This window comes from Vicia villosa, linkage group LG7 (assembly GCF_029867415.1).
Source record: "Vicia villosa cultivar HV-30 ecotype Madison, WI linkage group LG7, Vvil1.0, whole genome shotgun sequence".
Classification (NCBI taxonomy): domain Eukaryota; kingdom Viridiplantae; phylum Streptophyta; class Magnoliopsida; order Fabales; family Fabaceae; genus Vicia; species Vicia villosa.
In genome coordinates, this window is record NC_081186.1 from 133,700,461 (window position 1) to 133,714,700 (window position 14,240).

Consider the following 14,240-nt stretch of genomic DNA (forward strand, 5'->3'; position numbering starts at 1 on the left):
TTGCCTGTAAATAGGATTGAGCCATCCTTCTGACTAATAGCTTTACAAGACTTTTGATTGAAGATTATGTCATAACCATTGTCACTTAATTGACTTATGGACAATAAGTTATGAGCTAATCCATCTACTAGCAGAACATTAGTTATAGAGGGAGAGTTACTAATGTTTATAGTTATAGAGCCAATGATCTTGCCCTTCTGGTTCCCTCCAAACTTTACTTCTCCAGCAGACTTAAGCACCAGGTCTTGGAACATAGAACTTTTTCCCGTCATGTGCCGCGAGCACCTAGAGTCCAGGTACCATGACATGTTTTCCTTTGTCTTCTTGGCTGCCAAGGATATCTGCAACAAGAATTATCTTTTCCTTAGGTACCCATATTTTCCTGGGTCCTTTTGGGTTAGTTCTCCTCAAGTTCTGATTGAACTTGGGTTTAGCATGAAAATTAACAGGAGGTACAGCATGATATTCCCTATTCTGAGTAGCATGATATTTTCTAGTGTGTGCTACATGCTTCTTGGTGTGTGTAATGTGGAAACTCTTAGCATGTGATGTGAGCCTAATATCATGGGAGTGGCCATACTTGAATTGATCATACAGAGGTTTGTATGTGATTTTCATCTCATCAACAACTTCAAGTTTATATGGGGTTTCACCCTCATAGCCTATGCCAACTCTCTTGTTTCCACTAACTGCATATATCATAGAGGCTAGCTGACTTCTGCCAATACCTCTAGATAAAAACTTCCTGAAACTCGAGTCATATTCCTTGAGAATATTGTTCATGCTTGGAATAGACTTTTCTGAACTAGAAGATGATTCACCATCTTTAGATGGTTTTAAAACTTTTTCCTTAAGTTCAGAATTTTCTAATACAAGCTTCTTAGTTTCAAATGCAAAGAGCTTCTTCAGCTTCTTGTATTTGATACTAAGTTGAGCCTTGATTTCCAGAAGTTCAGTTAGACTAGAAACTAACTCTTCTCTAGAAAGTTCAGAAAATACCTCTTCAGAATCTGAGTCTGATGTAGATTATGATTCATCATCAACAGTGGCCATCAGCGCTATATTTGCCTGCTCATCTTCAGAGTCTGACTCTTGATCAGAAGAGTCTGAGTCATCCCAAGTAGCCATAAGGCCTTTCTTCTTTTCAAACTTCTTCTTGGGCTTTTCCCTCTGAAGCTTTGGACACTCATTCTTGTAATGTCCAGGTTCCTTGCATTCATAGCACGTCACCTTCTTTTTGTCAGATCTTTTGTGTCTAGAAGATTCTCCTCTTTCAGGCCTTTTGGAACTTCTGAAGTTCTTGAACTTTCTTTGCTTACTCTTCCAGAGTTGATTTACTCTTCCGGAGATCATGGAAAGTTCATCTTTTTCTTCTTTTGATTCTGACTCTTCAGAATCTTCTTCTTCAGCCTGAAAAGCGTTAGTGCATTTTTTATTATTAGATTTTAATGCAATTGACTTACCTTTCTTCTGAGGTTCATTTGCATCCAGCTCTATTTCATGAATCCTCAGGGCACTGATCAGCTCTTCAAGAGAAACTTCATTCAGATTCTTAGCAATCTTGAATGCAGTCACCATTGGGCCCCATCTTCTAGGCAAACTTCTGATGATCTTCTTGACATGATCAGCCTTTGTGCATCCCTTGTCAAGCACTCTTAATCCAACAGTCAGAGTCTGGAATCTTGAGAACGTTGCTTCAATGTTTTCATCTTCCTCCATCTTGAAAGCTTCATACTTCTGGATTAAAGCAAGAGTTTTTGTCTCCTTGACTTGGGCATTACCTTCATGAGTCATCTTCAGGGATTCAAAGATGTCATAGGCAGTTTCTCTGTTTGTTTTTTCTCATATTCAGCATGAGAAATAGCATTCAGCAAAATAGTCCTTGACTTGTGATGATTTTTGAATTGTTTCTTTTGGTCATCACTCATTTCTTGTCTTGACATCTTTACTCCACGAGCATTTACAGTATGTCTGTAACCATCCAAGACTAGATCCCATAAGTCACCATCTTGACAAAGAAAGTAACTTTCGACTCTATCTTTCCAATATTCAAATTTTCACCATCAAACATTGGTGGTCTATTATAGCCATTGAAGCTACTGCTTCCATTACCATTGTTGTTTTGTTCAGGTGTAGGAGTAGATGTAGTTGTTTCAACAATATTGACTTTGTGTTTTTCTCCCTGAATCTTTTATCTAACACGATTAAGTGCTTGCACCTAGAATCGGCGCTCTGATGCCAATTGAAGGATAGAAAAACACTTAGAAAGGGGGGTTTGAAAAAGTGTGACTTTAAAAACTTGTAAGATAAAAACAATGAACACAATTATTTTTATCCTGGTTCGTTGTTAACGAAACTACTCCAGTCCACCCCCTTAGAGTGATTTACCTCAACTGAGGATGTAATCCACTAATCCAACTGATTACAATGGTTATCCAATTAGAAAACTTCTAAGTCTTCTAGAGTATACAGGTCACAACTTGATCACTCTAGGAAATCACCACTTAGAAAACTTCTAAGTCTTCCAGAGTCTACTGATCACACTGATCACTCTAGGAACCTTTTACAATCAATGTAAAAATAATGTTTACAAGAGTATAGATTGCTTCTTATAAAGATATAATCACAATAGTGATATTTCTCTTAAGTTCTAAGCATAACACTCACTAAATATTACAAGAGTTTGTGAGGTTGAAGATGAAGTTCGTGAGCTTTGAATTTGACAGCGTTTTGGTATTTTGCGCAAGAGTTCTCTAGCTGCTTCTAATAAGAACTTCTATATATAGGCATTGGAGAGAAGATGACCGTTGGGTTGCATTAAATTCTTTGGGTGAATAGTACAGCTTTGCATTTAATGTTTCACACTTTTGTCAACTACCTTGAGCCATGCTTTTCCTGCTTTTACTGACTTTGTCTTTTGTAGCTTCTAACGTTACTTTTGTCAGTCAGAGATTAGACTTGATAGCATGTCATCTTGTACTTGCTTCTGAACTCAGATTTGTAGATACAACGTTTGAATATCATAGTCAATCAGCTTGGTGCAGAGCATCTTCTTGTCTTCTGACTTTGAAGAGCTTGAGCGTGATACCATTCAGAACTTTAGTGCTTCTGCTTCTGACTTTATGTTCTTTTGATGCTTCATAGTACATGTTCTAATTCTGCTTGACCATCTTCTGATGTCTTGCCAGAGCATGTTCTGATGTAGCCATCCAGAACCTTCTGAGTCAGTGCTTCTGAGCGCTGAATTGTGCATACTCTTTATGTATTTCCTGAAATGGAAAATGCAAAGGATTAGAGTACCACATTGTCTAATACAAAATTCATATATAATGTTATCATCAAAACATAGAATATTGATCAGAACAAATCTTGTTCTAACACTGTTTACACTTTATCTAGAAAGGAGAAGAAAATATTGTGTAAGTTCCTCAGTGAAGTTAAAGTTCCAGAAGGCTACTCATAAGATATTAGAAGACTTGTGTCCATGAAAGACCTCAAGTTAAAGAGTTTAAAGACGCGTGATTGCCATGCTATAATGGAATATTTTCTACCAATAGGTATATATTCTATTCTGCCAGAAAAAAGTAAGAAGCGCAATAACTAAACTGTGTTTTTTCTTCAAGTCAATTTGCAGTAAGATGATCGATCCTACGATCTTACTAGCATTACAAAAAGAGATATTTGTTACTTTATGTGATCTTGAAATGTATTTCCCTCCCTCATTTTTTGACATCATGGTTCATCTAGTCGTTTATCTTGTGAAAGAGACACAATTGTGTGGACCAGCATATATGAGATGGATGTACCTGTCGCACGCTTGCGAAAAATAAACAACAAATTCGCCACTAACATATCTATCCTAAAAGTAAAGGAACGCCAGCAAACCTAAAACAAATCAGAACAAGGTCTTTCGACTAGAGAACTAGGTACAAGATTCGGTTACGCAAGGGGAAGGTATTAGCACCCCTCACGCCCATCGTACTCGATGGTATCCACCAATGATTGTTTCTATCTAAAGGATGTTTGGATCAATACGGACGAGTATTGAAGCAAGATACAGACGAGTATCAATGGGATTAACACGGACGAGTGTTTGTATCAATACGAACGAGTATCAAAGGGGTTAACACGTACGAGTGTTTGGATCAATACGGACGAGTATTGAAGGAAGGTACGGACGAGTACTGAAGGAAAGTACAAACAAGTATCGAGGATTAACACGGACGAGTGTTTGGATCAATACGGACGAGTATTTAAGGGAGATATGGACGAGTATCAGAAGAATTAACATATACAAGTGTTTAAATCAATACGGACGGGTATTGAAGGAAGATACGGACGTGTATCAAAAGGGTTAACATGTACGAGTGTTTAGATCAATACGGACGGGTATTGAAGGAAGATACGGACGAGTAGCAAAAGGATTAACACGTACGAGTGTTTGAATCAATACGGACGAGTATTGAGGGGAGATACGGACGAGTATCATAAGGATTAACACGGATGAGTGTTTTGGAAAGCTGCAAATAATGAGATGCTTAAAAAATGGAATCACCGGGGATTGGGAATAAGAAGTGGTCGACTTCAACACTGTTGTTGAGAAAAAATATGGTAGACATCAACACTGAGGTTGCAGAATGGATTTGACAGACATCAACATTGAGGTTGGAGGACATTAACACTGAGGTTGGAGCGAGAAACGATAGACATCAACATTGAGGTTGGAAATGATGATTGGCATCGACACTAAGGTCGGTGAAGGGATAATATACATCAACACTAGGGATTGAGAATACCAGGTATTGGTATCGTGGCTTGAGAAGGTTGGTAATGTGATAACAGATATCATTAAGGTTTCTAAGGATAACATTCTCTGTGGGGATGTATCATTGTCATGATTGAGCATTGGTTCGGATTATCTAGCTTATGCTTCGTATGCATGTTTGAATTTTTCTATGGCGTAATGATCTGCTTTGACAGATATGCTTTGCTTTTGAGGATTTATATGCAATGAGTACTATATGCAAGGAGCGAAATGAAGGCCTTGATAGAGAAGCAGGATCATTGGGGTCCGTTGCTTGATGCCTTGAGCTACTAATATGGATTAGTGTGGGAAACCCTACTATACCAAAGATCACTGGCAACTGTGTTGAGGGTTGAGATGCAACTTTGTTAGGGAGGAAGTGACTTGGCCTGACTTTCCCCACATCTTGAACTGCTTGGGGATTGTGAGCTTGAGGAGATTCCCTCGTATCACCATGTTGGGGATGAGAAATCCAAATAAGGAGACCATGTTGGGGAAGTGAAACAACTCCTAGGAGAAATAAACTCCTGTGCTTGGGGAGAGACCAAATTTCCATGAGAAATAAACTCCAATGATTGGGGAGAGAACAATACAACTCAGAAGATTGTGTCCCAAGCTTCATGACCTACGGAGGAATTCTCCTCAAAGGGTCCTTGCACCACAAATACTCGAGATAATTTTCCCCAGTATGTTCAAGCGTTTGAAGTAGTCCATCCTGATCAATGGATCCTTGAAGAGATTTGTCGAATCTCGATGTAACTGCCCCTGATTGACTGAACTTGAGAGATATTCCTCGACTTGATTGCCACAGATTGATGGAACTCAAGAGATTTATCGACATGATTGCCCCAGATTGATGGACTCAAGAGAGAATTATCGACGTGATTGCCCCAAGTTGATGGAATTCAAGAGAGATTTATCAACGTGATTGCCCCAGATTAGACATCTTATTTGAATCCTCAAGTTCCACTACAATCAAGCAACATATGGAAGCAACTTTATCACGCTCAATGAAACGTCCAACCTTTTCCCTCATGATAATCAATCAAACTGTATTTGCTCAACAGAATATTCAAGCCTTTCTCCTCAGGGTCGTCAATTAACGAAATTATCAACTGTTCATGCTCAACGGAGCTCTCAGGCAACATACCCCTTGATAATCAGTTTCTGAAAAGATTGGCTTTTTACTCCACAGAGTTCTCAAGTCTCGTTACTTTGACATGATCAAGCTCTTCACTAAAAATTTCCTTGATGTTAAGCAAATGTTTTGCATGCAGAAAAATGCTAATGCTAAGAATGATAATTCTAATGCAAAGCGTATGTTAGTCTTGAAGTTTAAAGAAACTTTTTATTGAATTGAGGTTGCGACCTCTTGTGAATGGGTCACTAGTTGAGACAACCTCGATTTTTGCATATGGAAGATAAAGCAAGCATACGATACCAACATAGATGTGTCACGCTTCATTGGGAGTTAGTTAAACACTATCTCGTCAGAGTGTGCTTTCAACAGATCCTAGCCTACTAACTTATCTCCACCTGAAGTGATCAATTGATGACCTCTTGATACTAGATGCACACACATAGAGGTTGCCACAATCTCAACATAAAGAACTGCCACTTCTTGTACTTTGCTGAGCATAATCTTACCATGTTTATATCAGATCATGGTCTGCCAAGACAATTTGAAATCCCTCTTGATATGGTGTTTCTCAATGTTACACAATGATTAACACTCTTTCTTATTTGAACAAGACGGATCCTCCTTATCTTCAGCTATGTTGATTAGATCACTAAACTTCTATCTTCATAGTCACACTAACTTAGTGAAGTTTTCATTATGAGAGTAATTGTGTATTGGCGGATCATATTACTAACATCAAGATCAGAACCTGCCCATTCTAATACACATTAATTCAGAACTGCCACTTTAGACATTAATGTTGCTTTTTCAAACTTCTCATGCACAGTCCTAGACCTTCTTCCAGGATAACAACACAATGTGATGTTGACATCACCCAAGACATAAGTTTACCAGACCAAAAGAAAATCAAATACTCTGACTATCCATAGAGATAACAATTCTCTATAGAATGACTTAGAACACAAGAAACAATTTATGTTCATGACTCGAAACAAGACTCTACTCTTTACAAAACAATTGTAGAGAATGACCTCAGATTTAACAATGTTTGAACACTACCCTTATACCATATACTTGTCACAATTTGACAAACATAACCTAGACTCTAGACTTTACTCATATCCGAAAGAAGAACACGAGAGACTCAAAAGAATGAAACGGAAAAGACTCTAGAAACCTGAGCAATTTAAACAACATACTTGGACTTTTACAAAAGTCTTGATCAAGAGATGTTATTTGAAGAAGAACTGTATCAGGTGGACTTGTGCATAGGTTGGAACATGCACTAAGTCAGAACAAGTGATACACACCATCGATACATGTTTTTAGATGATAATACAAGAATAATCCTTGCTGGTCTTTAAGAATGAACATGTCCTGAGTTATGTTTTGACATCTTGTGTGACATTGTTTTTCTGGCTTAAAGATTAGTCTTTGAGAGACTTTCCATTTGATAAGAAGCAGAATAACATTGTCCTTGCTGATCTTCATATTCTCTTACTCCCCCTGAGGTATACAAATTTAGGACATCTTTGATGTTCGTTCTTGAAGCACCCTTCATTTGGAATTTGTCACGGTTTCCAAATTTAGAATCTTCAGTTTGCTTGCTATACAAGAATCAGATTGCCACACTCTGCAACTTGAAGTAGAAGAAACTATAATTGTGTAACCATAAATCAGTCTTCAGCAAATAAGTGTGAGCTTTCCATACAGACATTGCAAAATATCCAGCTCCTATCAAGATATTTAACAGAATCAGTGTGCTTCACCAGATACCATTGCCATACTTCTAAACTTGTGAAGGACATCTCATCCAATAGGTACTAAGTCTCCCATCAAAGTACTTATTAGTTACTCAGTAAGATTTACTACTCACACTAGTTCATCTTGACTGTTTTCTTCTTCTCAGTCTTACATCCAGGTTCTACACCTAATAAGTACTAAGTCTCCCATCAAAGTACTTACCAGTTAGTCAGTTAGAATTTACTACTCACACTAGATCATTATGACTGATTACCTCTTCACGCTTATATATTTTTCTCTTGGCAAAAACAACAAAAAGAAACTGAAGATCTTGAGATGATGTTGTAACATCTGATATGACATCATCATTCATGGTTCTTGGTTAACATTCTTAATATCTAATTCATAGCACTTGGGGTTGAAACAAAATAGTGCAATTATCAGCAACATCCAGACATATCAAGGAATAGAATAGCTAGCATCTCAATAAGCTTTTCTTAAGACTTTCATTCTGATTTTGAGATGATGGATGACATAGTTTGTACCTATAGATGAGATTCCCCCACTTAGGTTTCTGGAATAGACTCAGTCATGGCATAACACTGAATTAGTCAGATTCTTCTGAGCCACCTGAGTTCCTTGAAAAAAACACTACCCCTTCTGGATAACAATTAGGGCAGTCAGCATTCGTGACCATATTTCATTGTGGTTGAGACACAATATTCAGCTCCAACAACTGCTCTATGGTTATGAATGAAAATTCACATATCTGGTTCCTTTGATCAGAGGAAAATACCAGATGTAAGCTCATCTTGATTTAAACATAAAGGATCAGAAAGGAATACCTTCACGAGTTTTCTTTAGCACTGAGCTTTTACTTCAAAACTCCATAAAATAAGATTTGGAGTTGAAGTACATGTCGAACGTGTCCTGAACAACTTATAATCAGATGTCTCATCTTCCAGACGAGGAGTAGGTTCCAAACCAATGTTCTCACACTACATTAGTTTAGCACCAGAACATATGTTCTTTAGCTGGTAGCTGCATACCAGCGCTAATATCCCAACATCCGGTAGGACATCTGTTCCTCCTTCTAGGAACACTCCAGCCTTGAAATTCTTCAAGGTTCACACTTGCAGATGATTATGAATATCATTGATTAGTTGACATTCATCAGCTCTAATAAACCATGTCATTATGAGTGGACTTGAGAGATTACTCAAGTATCGTTGACACTTTAATTACAGCTGTAAGGTTCTGCCATACATTCTGTTGAAAATAAATAACCCTAGAATTTTTCTTTTTTGCAATAGGGGTTGCATCAGAGGCTATGCAGCGTAAAATAGCTATATATCAACATAACTTACACAATGCTTACTCCATGAATCAATTGTAAGCATGACATCCAAGGATTAACTTCAACTCAACCCTGCACAATGCTTACTTCTCCACCAAGCAACAGACTAGACCAAACCAAATTCCTGACCTGATAAAACCACATAGGTACAGAGGACACCTTATCTACATCTTCACTCCCGCATGAAGGTTTTGATACTTTTCTTCTCTGTACACAGATACAGGCTGAACAGTTCAATTCAACTTCTTCACTCCCGCATGAAGCCTTTGGATTTAGCTCTTCTTGATCCAGCATCAATAGCTCTGGTCAGGTTGGTCTAATCCTCCACATATAGGTACATCCTCCACTTCAAGGGACCATACAATATGAACACTTCTTGTTCAAACAATCTTCTACCGTTAGCATAACCAGAAAGTATCCCTCATAGATCTCATCTAGAAACAGACAGGATGCCTGCTCTGATACAAATCGAAATTCTGGTATGACAAACTCACGATGTCAATCATGATGTCAAGACATATGATCTGTTAACAACTTAGCAAAGGCAGAACAGAAAGATCCCCAATTTTTGATTACCCCTAAGAAGACGGAGTCCATTGAGTACTGGGATCATGTTCGTTCAGTCAACATAACCAGATTGTCAACTTTATTGGTTCTGTAATTGGACAAGCTATCAAACTTGAACCATATGTTATTCACGATGTTACAACATCCAGATTGAACAAAAAATACAATGCAGAAGATAAAAACACAGTTAATTGTTAACCCAGTTCGGTTTAACTACCTACTCTGAGGCCTACCAAGCAAGGAAGAAGATTTCACTATCAGTATTACTATTTTATGTAAAAAACCTCTGGTTTACAGATAACAACCTCTGGTTTACCTAGTCATTACCCAATGCAACCTTTATCTTAGAACTCCATCTAAGACAAGAGAACCTCTGCTCACTCCCTAGTGATACCAAACTGTTACAACCCTGCAACGACTATTTAAACAATTAACAATGAACACTAACTTGATCTTGATTCATAGCTTCAATCAAGAACATAATACTCAACTCTTACCTATAGGTTTCAAGTGAGAACAATCACTTCTCTTACCTACAGGTTTCGAGAAGGACATGGCAGCCATCCCACAACCTGGGTGGTCTACCTATAGAAACCCTAATGACTACATCTTTTCTAAACAAGGTTTTCTATATTAAAAATAGGTTACAAAGGTTTCTATTTATAACCTATTCCCAATTGGACTTGGGCTTACAAATCGCAGCACTACTGCCTGTTATAAATCTGCAGATATCTTATGCTATAAGAAAGGTCTTCAATCACAAGTTTCCTAATTTATCTCCTAAATTAGAAACTACTGAATCTTCAATATTATGATTTGATTCTTCAATATTCTGACTTGATTCTATTAACCTTTAAATCTGCGCCACATAGGATTACATAATATTCCATAGAATATTTTGTATCTGTTAAGTATTAGACTGAATCTTCATTCCAGTTCTGCAGGCGCGATATCATGAGTTAATGTCATGACATTCCATATAACATCTTGCTTGTTCATGTTTTGTTATTTTATATTTGTAAGACTTATACATTGTATTACATTTTGCTGCTATTATATTTTAGCCAAACATAAATGCCAATTAGCCAATAAAAACATCAACAATTTTCACTCAAATATTAACAAGTTTTTACATGCAATCAATGCTTAAACAAACAATGAAATGTTACAAATGAGAATGCAGTAAAGAACTAAATGAATGCCATTGTTGAGGAAACTTGACTCCGTTTGGAGTTATTGCTCTTGAATACTTTCTGCAATTTTGATACCCTTTCGAGACTTCAATTTATGCATGAAGCTCTTGGAGTGAATGTGATTGCTCTAGAATCAATGAGATCTTTGAATTTTTGTCTCTGAATGTCTTATGATCTTCAATCGAATGAGCTGGTGCTCCAGCATGGTAGGCACCTAGCATTATCATCGGTTCTTGCATAAAACTTTAGATTACTTCCCAGAAGAAAACTCCAACGAAGTCGCCTAAGAGTTGTATGTTTGCCTTACTTTAGTGTTCGAGCAATGCAAATGGTGCAATCTTCAAGATAGACCACCTCTTACTTATCCCTCAGTCGGGAGCCCCAAGTATAGTTGCTAGAGTAGTAATCACCATCATAAATGGAAGAAACTTGTATGGTCATCAAACTTAAGAGATCTATATGTGGCGAAGAAGACCCAAAACACGAATCTTAACCAACTGAAATTCCGACAAACATGGAAGCGAATGGGCACAAGGCAATAGAATCACATCAATTTGTTTCTCATATTCTTTTTGTCTCTGTTAACAAGCGAAAGCCACTGAGAAGGAAATTCTGAGAAAAGGCAACTGAGATATGAAGTAGAACCTTGAGAGTGAGAAACTTCTCTGTAGAACCTCTTGATTACCGCCTGACAGAAGATTCTGGAAATGTCACCCAAGAATTTGTAATGCCTTAAGGGATTCGAGCAATGAAAATGATGTAAAGCTTAAGATAAGAATACGTCTTGCTTATCCCTCGGTCGGGAGCCCCAAGCAACTTCCACATATGTACAAGAGGTGATTGCCACTTTGGCTTTCATATCCAAACCATCCGAAGTGAGCGCAAATAACCCTTGCAGTTTCTTAACATCGGGCACTAGGAATAAACCATCAACGTCTAAATCAATGGAGTCAGCTTCTATGGATTTTAACCTTTCTTCCAAGAGGTGGAACGTTATCTCCTTTTCCTCGATCGAGAACCTGAAAGCTTCAATGATGTGAATTCTCCTTACCAAGAATAGGAATCTCAACATTATTTCGGACATTCTGATTCATACGATCTTCTCTTGAGGTGAGATTAACATTTAAATTTGGCCTCTGAGGAACCTGTCTCGATTCTTCTTGTCAAAGAGAAAAGGCTTGAATAAACTCCATACACTGATTCATGTCAGCCCCCATTTCCGTTCTTATCTTAGTCAACCCACGGAGTTGTTCTAATGTTAACTTTCAGGCACATAGCGGTGAGAAGTCAACTTTGTTGCTGAAGTCGATGTTTGAGTAGGAAGGGATTCTGTAAGCTTTTGAGAGAACTATGAAATGCATGATGGTATGAATGCAATGTTTCATTTCAAAGGGATCCTCAAGTCCTTTCACACACTTTTTGAAATAAATAACATAACATGTCTTGAAACACGAGTTGTCATAACAAGCCACCTTTGATTTTGGTGTCCAACACATTTAGAAAAAGCAGACTTTTAGGATTCCTTGGAAATGATGTGCATAATGATGTTATGAATGCAATAGCAAGGGATAAAAGGTCCACATAATCTTAGTAAGCATTGTGCAATCCTCTGAATAACTGATGTGAAAACTCTGTATAAGTCAAATGTTGCAGGATCAAAGGTTCGACGCCTTTTGGAATACCAGAATATCAAGCACCATGAGAATAGACCAAATAAAGGCCTGACCTCAAATATGAAAAACCAATGGTATGTAGGAGCCAAGGTTTCCTGTCCCATCCCAATCTCACAGGTATGTAGTCTAGACATGGACAAGTGGTCCCTAATGGTCACCATGGTTAATGATTCCCATGGGGTACAATGTGTTTGAGGCAACAAACATGCTAGACACAATTTTCCATGAAAGAACCTCGCCTGGTTGTGGTACCTGTCATACCCCAATTTTTGACCCTAAGATCATACATCAATTGCATTCAATCATCAATCAAAAGCACCATTGTGAGGCTTTGTCTTTGATACTGTGATTGTCTCTGAGGGGAATCATCAAACACTTTTAGATTTTTATTTGTTTAGTGCTAACCTAAAATCAAAAAAATATGTGTTTTGTCTCTTTTGTTTATATTTTACAGGTGAAAGATCGGGTAAAAGTCAAAACAGTGCAAGAAAACAATTTTTGAAAATTTGAAGGTGGAAATCGATTTACCCCTGTGGGAAATCGATTTCCTGTATGCAAAATTCAAAAAAAAAAATAAGGAGGGAAGCTTGACATCATTTTGGCACCTTTTTATTTGATCATTTTATCAATTTTCCACCTCATCAAAATTAACTCCTTCATTAAACCCACTTAAACATCATTTTGCCATTTGAATCCCACTTTAATTACCAATTAACCACAAATTAATTACCAAATACAAAAAGACCAATTTGCCACTACTCTTGCTCCAATTCTATAAATAGAGACCTCTACTCTCTCATTTCTCAAGCTTTGAGAGCCAACAAACCCCTTGCAATTTCTCTCCTCATCCCTACCAAATTCACCAAAGCTCTTTATTCTTTCATAAAAGTTTGTGAGTCACACCTTGAACCTCACAAACTTTGAGCTAAACCACCATCCATTTCACTTTTTTTTCTTCAATTGTTGAGAGATCAAGATTTGTGTTGGTGATTGTTGAAGTGGATCTAAGTTTTGCTCGAGAATTGGTAATTTTCATCATCCTTTTCCATCTACCAAATGTGATTCTTCGTTGCTTTTGTTCAATGCATCTTTGATGCTATATTTGTCCTATTTGATGGTGATTTGATGGAAAATTCGTGCTCCAATGGATATGTGATCATAAGGTGTTTGTATGTTTGCCTAAATCAAGTTTCAAAGTTCATAATGCTGCTTTTTTGAAAACTGTGCGCAGGAAATCGATTTCCTACAGAGGGAAATCGATTTCCACTCTATTTTTTGCTCCAGATCTGAATTCTGCAGGCAGGAAATCGATTTCCTACAGAGGTAAATCGATTTCCAGTGAGGCAGAATGCTTGTTTTTGCTATTTTTGACTTGTTTTTGGTTCTAACTCTTCTTCTACTCCTTTCTTTTGATATTTTCTTTGAATCACAAATTAGAGGCCTAATTTCTCTCTAATTTCAATGGACTTAGGGCGTCGATAGGATGAGAATCCAAATCCGCAATATTAAGTGATTGAAATTATGGATGAAAGGAGCTTTTAATGTGGTTCCATCTTTGCTTCTCTTTATTTTGATCGATGAAAGTCTTAATACTTTGAGAATTCTTATGGATTCTTGGTAAAGACGAGATCGCTCCCTATTTTCTTTTCGTGCGGTATTGCTTTCGGAGAGTGATCTACATATCGCTTCTCTCGCATGCATTAGCACATAAAGTTTTGACCGGCCTCGTTGTAGGGTGATTTCTACATAAATCACTTGGCGA